At 38.1% G+C, this 15,989-nt stretch overlaps 2 protein-coding genes across 2 annotated transcripts in view; one reads left to right on the forward strand and one right to left on the reverse strand.

Annotated features, from left to right (window-relative positions):
* Positions 1-15,989, forward strand: part of LOC116158809 (uncharacterized protein K02A2.6-like) — a 217,487-nt gene that overhangs the window by 177,182 nt on the left and 24,316 nt on the right. The window lies entirely within an intron of this gene.
* LOC116158822 (XK-related protein 4-like) overlaps positions 1-15,989 on the reverse strand; it is a 41,570-nt gene that overhangs the window by 24,462 nt on the left and 1,119 nt on the right. The window lies entirely within an intron of this gene.

Consider the following 15,989-nt stretch of genomic DNA (forward strand, 5'->3'; position numbering starts at 1 on the left):
TATTATCGGTCTATACAGTGTGTCCATATTTGGATGCTCACCATCAGCATCTTAGTTATTAGAGAGATAGAAAGATGGTTAAATTAACAAAGTTAATAATTAAATGCGCATTGTTTATTGAAAAAAGTGAGATCAAAATATAAAATGTTATTTGAAGTCAGCTCAGAATTCTTCTTTCTCACTATTCTAATAACTAAGATACCTTATGGTGGGCATCGAAATATAGACTCACTATACATACGTTTCAGGCTAAGAATAACGAATGATAGTAACTTCTTAAAGTAATTGAAATTGAATATTAAATAAAGATTAAATGAATATATTTATTTTACATTACTTCAAAAATAAAACAAGAGAAAAAGGGTACGCAAATGGACCAACAATAATTGCGCATTTGCATTGTGAATAGTAATTAGTAGTACCTTGTACAGTATATTGTTATGTAAAATGCACAGGGGTCTCGTTTCTTTAGGTTGAAATAATGCCGACGATGAAAGCGAGCCACCCTATAGTTGAAAATATACATGCTGTAAACATAATTTAGGTTTAGCATTAGACATTCCAGGCGGGACATCCTGTACAATGTTTTAATTTATTCGTGAAGAACCTGCGGGCTATTGAATGGACACAGAATTTCAGGTTTTTATTTGAGGGTTTAGTTTTTTCTTGTATTGTAAATTGTTAATTTGTATAACTAATTTAAGGGTTGTTAATTTGTTATTGTACTTAATGAGCATATGAAATTTAAGGAACACATAAACATTTAATTTAGAATCGACGTAAAAAAGAAGTCTTTATCTGGACACGTGTGTGTAAAAGCTGTTATCGGGCAAATTAATTGGCCGGTTTTGATAAAACGACCCCTGCATTGATAAGCGCTTCGCATATGGGAATCAATTTGGCGACGTAGTTTGTTGTTCGTTTTTCCTCGGTCAATAACGAGGGGGATTAATAGAGTGGAGGTGCGGATCGCTTAAACAAGTGGAGCAAGTTAAAGACATATGTCTCAAGTGGGGTTGATAGACGTAGTCATTCTGTTTATGTCAAAGTTAAGTTCTGGCAAGTAGTCGCCGCCGATTAGGAGTTTAAGATTTGAATTAATGTCATCGTCCAGTGTATGAAAGTGTTACGTTGATTTAAAATTTTTGCAAGCACCCGTTCAGCCAAATTTGTAATCACAATTTCGTGGGATGGTTCGTTGGAGGATGCATCAAATTCAATATAGTGTAACGTTATTTATAAATTCGGGTTCGATTTATATCAATATTTATTAAACAAAACTAAAACACTATAAAATCCGTACAATTTATATCGATTATTTATATCACACACTTCGAAATTTATATCAGCTTTTCGCGCTCTATGTTTCGTTCGCACTCGATCTCGTTCGATAGTAGACTAACTGCCGCGATGTTCGGTCCGCAACCATTTATACACGCAAGCAATGTAAGTCCGAACATTCTCGAATACGCGTAGAAAATTCCAGAGCGCCAAAGGCGACGTCATGTCTGGAGCATTTCCGTTACACTGCCCCCTTCTTAATTCTGGACGTCTCGTTCAGAAACTGCGTTAGTATTACTTTTTAATGCCTCGTGTCGGAATCTGCAGTCAGAGCCTGCTCGACAAACACCTTTCTTGAAAAAGTAACAGTCCACAGTTTTGCGGAGGGTCGTCCCCTGTGGGTTGAAGCAGCATACTGTAATTCGAACGCTAGTGTTTCTAAAAATCACTTCGATCATGGTTCGCACTATCTTCCAGTCCAACCCATCTAAACCACATCCAATCTTCGGGATCGCCAAGCTATTTATGTCATAGTATGCCATGAGCTTTTTAAAGCAGACCAGAGGTTTTCATAGGTGTGTTTGCCTTCTGACGTTTTCTTTGAAACCAAGTAGAACAAAGAGCGTTGACTATCTTCCAAGCGCAGTACTTTACCCACTCGTGGTCTTTGCTTTAACAACTCGTCGATTCTTCCAAATCTTTTCCGGAATACGGAAGCTATACCTCTACTCATGCGAAGGTCTTCGGCGACATAATGGGCGATGGAAACGTTAACCGGAAGCTCAAAAATATTTTGATAAATTTCCTGAGTAACGCCAAATCGAGCTTTCTTCCGCTGGGCGTAATTTGACATAAAATCGTTAAAGTTTGGCTCGATCCCAAAGCTGCGTTCCTCTTCTCGAATACCTCTAACTTCTTCGTTGTTGTTGGATCCGGCATATCGTGCGAGTCGATTAATGTGGACAACTTTCGGTTTCCGGTGGTTCATTCTGATACGATATATCACGTCATTTATTTTCTTGATCACCTCATACGGACCTTCCCATTGTCTTTGTAGCTTGGGAGAAAGACCTCTTCGCCTCTGTGGATTGTGCAGCCATACCAGATCTCCAGCTTCAAAAGTTTCATTGGCCGAGCGGAGGTTGTATTGATTTTTCATGCGATCGCTGGCAATCTGAATATGACTTCTAGCCAAGTCGTGAATGTCGTTCATCTTCACCCTTAGTTGGTCAACATAATTTTCACCTGCGACATATTCTTCATGGGGTTTACGCCCAAACTCGAGATCACATGGAAGGCGTAGCTCACGACCCAACATAAGGCAGGCAGGAGTCTGACCCGTGGTCTCGTTGACGGCTGATCGATATGCCATAAGGAACAGGTGGAGGTACTGGTCCCAATTTTTCTGATGTTCTGCCACGACTTTTGAAAGATATTTACCCATCGTTCGATTCATTCTCTCAACCATTCCATCTGACTGAGGATGCAAAGGTGTTGTTCTGGTTTTATTGGCTCCTACCAATCGACAAACATCTTGGAACAAAGCCGATTCAAAGTTCCTTCCTTGGTCTGAATGGATTTCTATAGGAACACCAAAACGTGTAAAGAACTCCTTTACCAACACTTCTGCAACTGTTGCTGCCTCTTGGTTTGGAATGGCGTAAGCTTCAGTCCACTTTGTGAAATAATCCATAGCGACTAGGATATATTTATTTCCGCCATCTGTCTCGGGAAACGGTCCTGCGATATCGATAGCAACTCGTTCCATCGGACTACCAACGTTATACTGCCTCATGGGTGCCTTCTTCTTGGAAACTGGTCCGTTTCCAGTAGCACATAACTCACATTTTTGACACCATCGCCGGACATCTTCTTTACGGTTGACCCAATAGAATCGCTCACGTACCCTTTGCAACGTTTTCGTAATACCAAAGTGTCCTCCGGAAGCGCCGTCATGCAATTTTCGCAATACTTCTGACACTTTGCTTCTAGGTACTACTAATTGCAGCGTCGATTCGGTGCCATCTTCACTTTCAAGGGTCCTATACAACAGGTTGTCTTTCAGAGTCAGGCTATTCCATTGGCCCCAATAACTCTTTACTTCAGGACTTGTGGCACTAATGTCTTGCCAGTCTGGTCTTTGTCCGTGGCGCATCCAATTCAGAACAGTTTTTAAACTTGGGTCGTTTTCTTGGGCCGTTTTGATTTCGCTTGGCTTCCATTCCTCACTCTCTACAGTTGTTCGCCGCAGATGGCCCATCTTGTCTTCTATTTTAGAACAATGTGTGCAGTTGTCCTTGCACGGTCTTCTTGACAAAGCGTCTGCATTATTGTGAACTTTTCCAGCCCTGTGTTCAATGTCGTAGTCATATTCCTGAAGACGTTCTAACCATCTTGCCACCTGTCCTTCTGGGTTTCGGAACTGCAAGAGCCACTTTAGCGCTGCATGATCTGTCCTTATCAGGAACTTGCGGCCGTAAAGGTACTTATGGAAATGTTCGCATGCCTTTACCACACCCAGGAGCTCTCGCCTAGTCACACAATAATTCCTCTCGGGTTTCGACAGTACTTTGCTGAAATAGGCAATGACTCTTTCCTGTCCGTCTTGCAATTGAGAGAGAACATCTCCAATGGCGGTGTTACTGGCATCGGTATCTAGCACAAACTTTCCTTCATTTCTGGGGTAGCCAAGGATAGGTGCGCTAGTAAGAGCTTGCCGGAGATGTTCGAAAGCTCTTTGACAGCCTTCACTCCATTCGTACTCATTGCCCTCTTCTGTCAACTTTATTAATGGTTTGGCAATGTTGGCAAATCCTTTCACGAATCGTCTATAATAGGTGCACAAACCGAGGAAACTTCGAATCTCGTGCTTGTTCTCAGGAATCGGCCACTCTTGAATCGCTATAATCTTCTCTGGGTCAGCTGTAACACCATCACGAGATACGATGTGCCCCAAATATTTAACTTCTTTTTGGAACATAAAGCATTTCTTGGGACTTAGTTTTAAATTGGCCTCTCGTAATCGTCCAAACACCTCTCTCAGGTTCTTTAGGTGTTCTTCAAAAGTTTTTCCTACGACAATTACATCATCCAAATATACCAGACATGTCTGCCACGTTAGTCCCCTTAGAACTGCTTCCATAAGTCTCTCAAACGTCGCGGGGGCATTACACAATTCGAAAGGCATTACTGTGAATTGCCAAAGTCCAGAGCCTATAGAAAACGCGGTCTTCTCTCGGTCTGTCGATTCCATCCCCACTTGCCAATAACCACTCTTTAGGTCGAGTGTGGAAAACCATTGGGCTCCAGATAGAGTGTCAAGGTGTCGTCTATTCTTGGCAGTGGATAGCTATCTTTCTTGGTGACCGAATTTAATAGACGGTAGTCAACGCAAAATCTTGTGGAGCCATCCTTCTTCTTTACAAGCACTATCGGTGATGACCAAGGACTATTCGATGGCTCGATGACACCTTGTTTTCTCATGTCCGTAATAATCTCCTCAGCTTCGTCTCGTTTAGCTAAGGGGAGTCGCCTTGGCTGTTGTCTAATCGGTTGGGAATTGCCAGTATTTATTTTATGGGTGACTATGCTTGTCTTGCCCTTGTCCTGGTCGTTTACCGCGAACACATCTCGGAATTCCACAAGAATATTTTTCACCTTTTGTCGTTGTCTATTGTCCAAATCTGGAGTGTTTTTAATGACCATATCTATCAGCTCTCTTGGATACTTTCCTTTAGATAGATTTTCCGATTTCACAGAGCGAATAGCCGAGATGGGCACACACTGTCCAACTACAGTTCGTTTGCTTAGCTTAACAGGACTATCTTTCAAATTCATAATTCGAATCGGAACGCCATTTTGAACTTTTACCAGAGCCCTAGCCACTAGAAATTCCTTTTCGTTTAGTGCTTCGACTATCCGTAGGCTTCCCTGGCGACAATATCCATCTAAAGTGGTCATTATAATTTTTTCACTGAGTCCGGGTATAATGACGTCATGAGTGGTTAACAGGCGGATAACATCTTTGTCTTCATGGAAAGGGAGTTCTTCATCGCCGACCTTTAACACGCCCTTTTCACGTCCAACACAGCTCCGAGTTTCTTAAGAAGATCCATCCCCAAGATGAATTGATCAGAAATATCAGCAATTAGCACCTGGTGATTGATGGTGGTCTTTCCGATGGTGACAGACATTTGTATTTCTCCGTGCGTTTTTATTCTTTCACCAGTTGCTGTTTTTAACTGCACGGTCGAAGATGAGATCCGAGAATGATTCTTCAATAACTCTGGTCTTGCAATAGTTCTTGTTGCACCTGTGTCTACTAGCAAGGATCTGTCTTCTCCATTAACTCGGCCGTCGATGTACAGACTCAGAACTTTTCCAGACGACGTAATGTTTACAGTGAAGATCGGGGCTTTGTTTCTGCAGGTCGACGATAGCCCCTTCCTGTCGACCTTTCTTAGTTTTCCGACTGCTGCAATGGTTTTTGGCAGTTGCGGCGAACGTGTCCAATCTCGCCGCAATTCCAACATCGTGGTTCACGTTTCTTTGCCAGTGACTGTATTGCTTTATTGACCTTTTCTTCCACTACTTTACTGATCTTTTCTTCAAAACTTTCAGAGCCACCTTCCTCTTCGATGGTTCTTACCCGGCTCTCACTGCGAGGTTCCACCATACGTACTCGCGCACTTCCATGACTAGCTTTCTTGGCGGCTTCCAATTCTAACGTATGGGCCAAAGCTTTCTCAATTTTGTCGTGCCTAGCCAGTCTCAAAGCCTGCCGGGCATCTCCATCACGAACGGCATCGATAAATGTTTGTACAGCCAGTTGATCAAGAAAGCTCTCCGGTGCCGTAGGGTATGCCAATCGAATCAGTCTAGCGATGTCCGCTTCAAGTTCCTGCAAACTTTCTCCAGATTTCTGCATTCGGTTCTTGATTTGGGCATAGTAAACTTGCTGAAGGTGTTTATCGCCATATCGCATTTCGAGTCGCGCTACTATTTGTTGGAAGTTCTGTTGATCCTCGGGGATAGTTCGCAACACATCCAGAGCATCTCCTCTCAGAGCAAGAATCAAGGCTGTAGTTTTGTCTTGAAGAGTCCATTTATTTGCCGCAGCCGCTGCTTCAAACTGTCGAACGTACGTGGTCCAAGGAATCTTACCATCAAAAGTAGGTGGCTTTACTAGGGCTTGCTGAACGTCGCCTTCTACTCTTGTATTTGTTTCTGGGTCGACCTTCTTGTAATGAGTAGACTGTGGCACCTCAAGAAGACGGTCCATCAGTAATTCATCTGGGGCACCACTAGTACGCTCTTCCGTAGTCAGTCGCAAGAATTGCTCGCGCAGCTCTTCATACTTGTGCTCAATCTCAACGAATGTTGCTTTAAATGTTTTGGAAACTTCCGTAATTCTATCTCCAACTTTTTCTTCAATTGATTTAGAGACTTTTTCGATAATCTTTCTAGAATTTTCTTCCATTTTCTCGAACTTCTCGTGAATATTTCTAGAATTTTCTTGGGTGCTTTTCATTTCTTGTTGCAACACCTGTTGGCCATTTTGGATTTGCTGGAGCAAATTGAGCATCGTTTCTTCCATTTTAGCGGCAGCAGATCTTGTTACAGGCATACACAAGCACAAGCACTTAATTTAAACTTACTTTTAATTAATTTAATTAATTCCACACCTGACACCAATGTAACGTTATTTATAAATTCGGGTTCGATTTATATTAATATTTATTAAACAAAACTAAAACACTATAAAATCCGTACAATTTATATCGATTATTTATATCAGCTTTTCGCGCTCTATGTTTCGTTCGCACTCGATCTCGTTCGATAGTAGACTGCCGCGATGTTCGGTCCGCAACCATTTATACACGCAAGCAATGTAAGTCCGAACATTCTCGAATACGCGTAGAAAATTCCAGAGCGCCAAAGGCGACGTCATGTCTGGAGCATTTCCGTTAAAATAGGCATAGCTCGAGCCACATGATGCGCAGAGTAACAGATACAACGAAGAATCGGAACTAAGTTGTATTTTTCTCCACACTCCACGATATAAATGATTACTAGAATCATACAAACCAAGACACACTAGCTAGGTAATCCCTTCTCTCATGAATACATAAATAAATACTTAATAAAATATAAATGTAGGTAACGGTACCCAAAACAATAGCTGATAGCACGCCATACTTCAATAAACAGACATCAAATAATCATGCAAAATGTAAATGCGAGTGTAAATGATAACCAATTGTGACACGAAATTTAAAGATTGATGGTTAACACGAGAAAGAATAAAATGATTAGTAGCTGCAATTATATTACACTTTTCAAAACAAAAACAAAGTAAATAAACATTGAGAAACCGTTATGCCAGCTAGCATGTTAAGCTTAAGAGGGATCGGAGGGATCCAAGAACGATCATTTTTTACAAATTTCATTTTTTTTTGTGTCCATGGGAGTACCAACTGTTTTTGTACATTCCTCCATATTGCATGTTTGTAATTTAATGCTTAAACTGATTTAGTGATTTTAGTAATAATATTGAAGCTTTCTTCTTGATTTCACTTTTCACACCTGTCATGCCTGCTGCTCGTACCTTTCCGCAAATTGTCTCAATAACCGTGCCATACCACCAAAACGAGAGACAGTCGAGGGGATGGTGTTCTGAAAAAACAATTTCATCGCTCAAGCGTTCCATTAAAAGTATCGCACATTAAAGCAAACTTTATTTTTAATTATGATTATCCACGTCCACTCTGTCCATGCCAACAAAACCTTTGTTGGAGCATAATGTACTAATAATGTTTTTTTTAATGATAGATTACCTACTCGAAAACACGTAACGCATTAGCTAGAAGAAGGAAGCTGATTTGATTACACTGTATTTATTTATAGAATCGTTTCAAAGCAATTCCCGAAATCAATTCGTTAAGCTTTAAAAAGCTATTTTCACTTGTGGCAATGACACGTAATTCAATAGAAAATTTAAATATAAAATTTTCGCATTTTCGCTGATGTGTCACTTCCGTTTATAAAGAGGTAATTGACTCGCGTTTGAAAATAGAAGAAAACACTTTTTTTGTTATTTTACTACTGGTTAGCCATAGTATAGTTCAAAGTCGACAATTTTGTAATTGTTTACGTTTTTCATTGATAACAAAAGATATGGCGCCATAAGGACGAACCGCCGATGAACCGTTGGATTGTAACCTTTGTATTTACAATAGTATTATTTTATCTCGCTATTATTAACAGTGGGCGAGACAGTGGGTTAGTTTTGGTTTCCTATGCAGTTTTGTTTATTCTTATTTGAGATGTTTGCGGTTATGCTCATGATAGCGGCGTCTACGTCTTAAGTCAGTGACCGTAGCATTTGAACTTTGCGATGTCCAACCCTCGGTCAAACCCCAGCAAGAAGTGGTGTTCGTGTTCCTAAATATGATGTACATTACGCAAGGGGCTAATTCTTTGGCGACTTTGGCTTATTTTATAACTAAAAGTTCATATAACATAATTCCGCAAACGCTTCGTTACCGATCTACGTTACATTTTGAATTTTTGCTTTGAAGTTTACAATGCATTTCTTATGGCGATAATTGCATGGCCGAGTTGACGGTAACTATGCTAGACAATAAACAAATGCATTTCAATTTTCAAATTTTTGCCACGCCCTTTTTAAACAAACTTGTAACGTTTCAAAATTTTAATCTAATGTCATCCTATAATTATTTCAACATATACCTAAGTAATTCATGTAAGTAATGTTTAATTTTAATTATTTATTGTATTGACAATTGTAGTTTGAATCCTGATGAAGTAAATAAACATTCACGAAAATTTGACCTGAAAAAGAGGAATTATTTACTTAATTGGTACCGATACCCAGTAACGTTTGATTTCAATCACAATCGGTCATGGAATTATTGCCATAAGAAATGCATTGTAAACTTCGAAACAAAAATTCCAGATTAATTTCCAAATAAAATACTGTATTTGGCTGATTTTGTAATTTTGTTCTATCGAGCGACATCAAAATCCAATGTGGCGTCCTAAAAAATGCATATAATTCGGGGGGTTTAGGATTACAAAATGGAACATGAGCCCTTAAAATACAGGTCCGTGAAAATATTCGAGCCACCCGGTTCTTGCACTGCGACTTTTTGGTCTATTGTCTACTCTTTTCCTGTATCTTTAACAAAGTTCAGGATTTTGATAGGGCGAACATTCGTTACTATGTCTAATTTTTTTTATCTTCACGTAGGCGTTCCCTTTGTATAAGTTTCACGTTGGCAAATTACGTGGTGTGGCGTTTCTTCTTCCTCACTTACATCGGGATAGGATAATAATCCCCGACCAAAATCCTCCCGGATTCGGTCGACCGATCCTCACTGATCATCGGTGATTTTTGAAGCAGATTTTCACAAATCGGGTATCATCAGTCGTGAACATGTATTTGGGAAGTGGCACCACTATGACATGATCGATACGTCTATCTCTCTCTTTCAGGGCCAACTCGAAGCACTCAAATATTGTTTACCCCTTATGTATATACTACACAGCTGGTATGTGCTTTCCATATCAGTTTTAATCAATTCTAGAATGGTATTGTCGAACGCTACCTCTATATGTAAAAACGACCCTAGAGCTACCTCCACAGAGGAGATCGCTTTTTCAGCTACATTCACATACCTACAATGCAAAATGACTACAGAGAAGTCTAAAGTAACGAAAGCTTAAGGCACATACCTCTCGACGGGGTTTAAACTTACCCATACAAATATAATTTTGTAAAGAGAATTTTAAGGCCTTTAAAATGACGTCTCTCTCTCTCCCTCCCTCCCTCTCTTGTTTTTTTTAAATCAAAATTTCAAATTACAATCTGTGGTTCGTTTTGAAATGAAAGTCCTGTGTAGGTCGACTATGCATACCAGTGGCCGAGCCATAGGCACATCAATGTGTGCTAAATTATGCCCGTCGCCTCTCTGCACTCCCGGTTTCATGTTTATATAACATAAGAATGTGTTAGAAACATCACTGGGTGCTCACAACACATATAAACAAAACCACTATTCGGGATATTAACGTTCCAGGCGCGATACATCTTATTAGACCATTTGGGGGTTGGGTTTGAAGCGCTCTTGTGACGTCACCCGATTAGAAAACGTTTCTGGCTGCGTCACGAAATTCAAACTTCTTTCTCTAATTTTGATGTTTTAAAAAAATTCTTTCATTTCCATGCTCAGTGATCATTAGTGCACCATATTATATGAAAATTTATAGCACATTTTTTGCATTCTCCCTATTCATTTTCACAGAAGTAAGTACTTTTTATCCCAATGTCGTCACAAGAATCACCGCCAAGTTTGAAAATGTCATACGCTTCGTGTAAGTATATTATTTTCATTTGCCTTTGTTTTGTAATTAATTAATACAAAATTAATTCTGTTTATTGTATTTTGTAAATTTAATGTGAGAAACTGGACGTGGTCGACACAGGTTGAACAAATTTTGTTACTCGTATATCCGTACACGAGTCCGTACAACTCTCTTACTATAAGCTGTAGTAAGACTACATAAAGTCACAAACCCCATTACCTACTTTATTTTATAGCATGTGTTAAATTGACATTTTAATAGGTTTGAATGAGTAGGCTAAGCCGTTCTTTAACCGTAAGGATAGATAAAGTAATCACTTTAACCGTAAGGGTAGATAAAGTGAAACAGATGACTGTGCATTCTAATGACGTCTATCATTCTCATTTCAAATGCACGATATAAAATGACGTTCAGAATATATGACAATTCTGTTTCTATGGAAACGATTGCGACGGTAGAACCTAAGCTTGCTATTTTTGACGTCTCGAAATTAAATTCGGAATGGCCAGAAGCTTTACAATGTTTTGTATGGCTTCTGCTATAAAATAAAGTGTTGCATTATACACGAAGATAAAGGGATATTTTAACAATCTCGTAAAAGTTAATTCACTCGTGGCTGCGACACTCGCGAATGAACATCTTTCACTCAATGGTTAAAATCTCCCTTTTTCGTCTTGTATAATAAAGAACTATTATTGAGCGGTAGAGCCCGATTATCTCAATGACGTCACGAACACATGCGCATAGGCATTAGGCATACCTTGCCTTATTATACCATCCGATAAAATAAAAACAACACCCGACATCCGACTGTCAGATTGATTTGAATGTCCTTACTAAAAAGATTTAACGTATTTTTGTTAGATAAAAAATTATTTTAATAACCCATAACCACCTACCGATAATTATTTGTTTAATTTTACAACGATTTTTTAAATATACTCGTATAATATAATAATCATATATTCATTTGAAGTATCATGAAATTTTCTAGTACCTCCGTTTAAGGGCAAGAACCGTTATGCTGCCGAGAAACAAAAGCAATTTCACCACTTTTTTAAGGGTAGCTCCCAAACATCTATGGCAAAGGTTCTATATGCCAAGTGTAACAAGCCTATTGAAAACGGGTCATATCCAATGACGCCGTACGGTCAAACCGAGGTACTCTGCCGCTTTTATTTATGTACATGCCTCGGTACATGCAAACAGTTAGTATCTGGATAAATTAGATCCCTACCAGTCTGAAGGTTAGGTGAGAAGAACCCCTGTGTACACAGGAACATTCTAACTTCGTTAGTTCGCTATTATTTGTTAAGATGTCAAAACCTGTACACATTGGCAAAAATTTTTGAAATATGTGATTGGAATGTAACATTAATTTGTTAAGTATAGAAATAAAACGCTTTGAGGATCGCTTCATGGGAGAGATGATGTAACGAACGCAGTACATTCCTATTTTTATTTATGGATACACATACTTCATGCGATAGGTACATAAAAATTGCGTGTTGTCCTTACATTTCCATCTGTTTTAATTTTTAGACCGATTATATAAATTGTGATTTTTCAGTCAAACGCTAAATCTACGTCATTTTACAATTTCCTCCTTTTAAGGGCTCGAATAAGAGGAAAATTGCCCGAGAAATGACGCAGAATTTGTAAAATCAACGACCACGTAAATTTTTTTCGGGTCGTGGCACACACGATCAGAATATTATTTAATGGTGTTACATATTTAGCTCAACTCGGGAGGAAATTACGCATTAAACGCTTCTACTTATTTCTATATTCACAGGATTCAGAGTTGCCACACTCGTCCACAAGGATTCACTTCTTTTTAAATTAGTTATTTCCTTGTAATATAAGTCCATTATAGAATATGTCGGTAAACGTAAATAATTCTTTCGTAAATACCCACTAAAAATGACTGCAAATAGACAGTCTCGAGTTCTATACGTAGATCTACTTTAAGCGAGACTTTAAGTTAATGTAATGGGGAACTTTGCATTAAATACACGTTTAGTATCCAAAATTATGCTATCCGGCTTTCGGTTAAGTCGAGGGTTAAGTACACATTTCCGGAACACAATGTACCACACTCGGACTTCGGTATCACATTACCCTCGGCATTACCCACACACTCTTCTCAAATCTCTAGAGAAGAAAGGCAATACGTTTCGTTGCTCTATGAGATGACAGAAGACACGTACAGGGTGTCCCATTCAATGTTTTTGTGTATTTTTTTAAATACCACCATATCTTAATTTTTTGAATCACTAAAACCTTTTTTTGAATATGGCCCCTTGTGTGTTATGATATTAAATTCTCCATATCTTTTTCGATTTACACATAATGGACTATTTAAAATTCACCATTTTTTTTATTTTCCCCCGTAACTTGTGCTGTTATACCTACAATGTATAGGATTGAAAATTTTACCTTCACTTGGTTACGCCAATGATGTTGATTTTTCTTACTGACTCGTTGCCTTGTAGTTGCATAGGTTATAAACTCGTTGTATAAAACTTATCTTTTTTGCTTTGCCTATATAAATATCTGTTATGTATTATGTGGTAATGGTATATCCAAAACGTAATTTGGGCAAATTTGCGTGAAAAAAATTTGGGAGCGTTGTGCTCAGATAAAGCACAAATTTTAAATATCGCAACAAGATCACAATCGATACGTTACCTGACTTATACAATCAATAAATAGTGTGTGCTTTATTGCAAACGTTATAGGTTACACTGTTACAGTATAAGCAATACAAACAATTCCATGTTAGTGCTTGCTTACAATGAACGTATACGTAAGAAATACATAACTTTTAAAAATTTCGCAAAGTTGAACTGTATAGAAACATACGAAGGTGTTTACAATGAACGTAATTTTTACGTACGTATATGTAAGCGATATGTAAGTCTTGCGCATAGTCGCAAAGGTTGAAAATGTTTCAAAGTTGGGTACCTACGGTCAAATATCATACTACTTGTAAGTGTGCGTTTACAATGAACGTTTACGTAAATATTTCATAAACCGTAACTCGAAAATATCCGTATCGTTTCCGTCAATTAACTTCGCTGTTTACAATAAACCAAAGATCATACTACAAGTAGTATGATATTTGACCGTACGTAACTTTGAAACATTTTTAACCTTTGCGACTATGCGCAAGACTTACAAATCGCTTACGTATACGTACGTAAAAATTACGTTCATTGTAAACACCTTCGTATGTTTCTATACAGAACAACTTTGTGAAATTTTTACTTTTTATGTATTTCTTACGTATACGTTCATTGTAAACAGAGTTGTAAACGCACACTAAGTATGATCTTTGGTTTATTGTAAACAGCGATTTACGGAAACGATACGGATATGTACGAGTTACGGTTTATGAAATATTTACGTATACGTTCATTGTAAACAAACACTAAGTTTCGTAACTGCACAATCTATCACAAATCAATACACAATTTGAACGAATATTCTAATGATAAATTGGATTATAATTTACTCCAAAGTCTCGCGCAACGATATAAACAATTGTTCAGAGAAACGCAAGTGCAATTTAGTTTATTTAATATTATCGTACGTAGAATGCAAGGTAGACGTGCCTTAATCTCAAACCAGCTACCTATGTAGTGTAACTGTGCTGTCATGGGAAAATGCAGATAACGACTTAAGTTTCCCAATTTACGGAAAAGTATAAGTATAAAAGTATAACAACAAATGCTTCATAAATAAGATCAGAGTGTTAACAACAAAAGCTTTCCATGTACTGGCGGTGTTTGTCGTACTTGAAGTGGAAGTAGGTCAACGTAAATACATCTTGTAAATTGGTCGATTGGCGTTGGAAATCGTTTCTATTCGTTGATCAATTATTGATATGTATGAAAGAGCAATTTCGGAATAATATTTAGCATTTTTTCCACTAATTATACGTCAAGCTCGCCTTGCCTGCTTCACGAGTCTCCTTCGTAAGGAGCTTTTCCTTCGGTTTCTCCGCGTTTGAGAAGATTGTAAGGCGTCGCGTCGTGTTTATGTCCAAAAATGGGCATTTTTTTGTACTTATCAAATAAGTAAATATTAACTTGAATGTGACCCATCGACCAAGAGTTATTCCCACTTTAGCAAGTGGGTATGTCTTAACATTAACAGTAGATTAAGTATTTAGTACAGACTGATAAATCCCGTACGTAAGTGCAAATACAAACAATTGTTATTTCAACGCTAACGCTATTGAAAACTAGTTTAAGCAAGTGTTTTTCACATTTCACCAGCCTATACTCTGTTTTTTAACTAGGAAGACGAATTTAAAAGTTCCCGCAAAAAATCTTAGTTTCTATTGGCTCGCGCTGCGCCCGTTTTACACCCAGGTAAAATTGCTATTGACATGATTTAACTGTCAAATTTAATCGCGATTCTCGTCCTTTAACTGTTGTACTTATTTTTGAGTTTTTGTGTGTTCTGAGTCCATTTGCATAAATTTTAACAAAAAAACCAGTTCATTTAAGAACTAAAGTTCATATTTCGCGTCCTAAGTGTACTGGCATTAGTGATGGATTCAACTCCAAGTCCAAGTACCAGTAAAGCAAGCTTGTCTCCTTTGAAAAAACGTAGTCGCTTAAACTTGGGTCATTTTATTAGTCTCCGAGAAGCAGTTTATTATAAACAAATGTCTGATACCCCGGATATGAATTTTGGTACGCTTGTGTTGAAGATTGCATCTACCACAGGTAACGTAAATAATGATGTAGGTATATATTTGGTTATTAAAGTATGACACATATCATATTTAGGAGTTGCACGATCTACAGTATACCAGATAATTAAAGAATATCGAAGTACTGGGATTGTTACCCCTTCGAAACGTTCCGGTGGTCATAACGCTGTTGCAAATGTGAGCTCTGACGATTGGTGGAATTGTGTGCAACACGTTATTAAGGAAGAAAATAAGGATTGGATGGCCTAATGGGTACACTTATAGACCCATTAATTATTTCACTCCGATCGGAGGACAGTGACAGTTTTAGTGAACTTTCGGAAGACAGTGACCAAATCGCTTATACATAAAGCAGTGAACTGTTCTGTTTAATAATACGAGTATAATTCCATTATTTTGAATTTGTTCAATAACTTAACATTTGTTGTAAATTGTAAGGTGGATTGTGTAGTATTACAACTGATAAAACATTTAAAACTACAATTCAAAATAATGTTTCAAAGGCCAAAAAATGTATGCAGGATGATTACCTATTATCAATGTATTACATATTTATTTATTATAATTCGCTTTTAAAAGTATGATGTATGCATAA

Source organism: Photinus pyralis, unplaced genomic scaffold (assembly GCF_008802855.1).
Source record: "Photinus pyralis isolate 1611_PpyrPB1 unplaced genomic scaffold, Ppyr1.3 Ppyr1.4_LG1, whole genome shotgun sequence".
Taxonomy (NCBI): Eukaryota; Metazoa; Arthropoda; class Insecta; order Coleoptera; family Lampyridae; genus Photinus; species Photinus pyralis.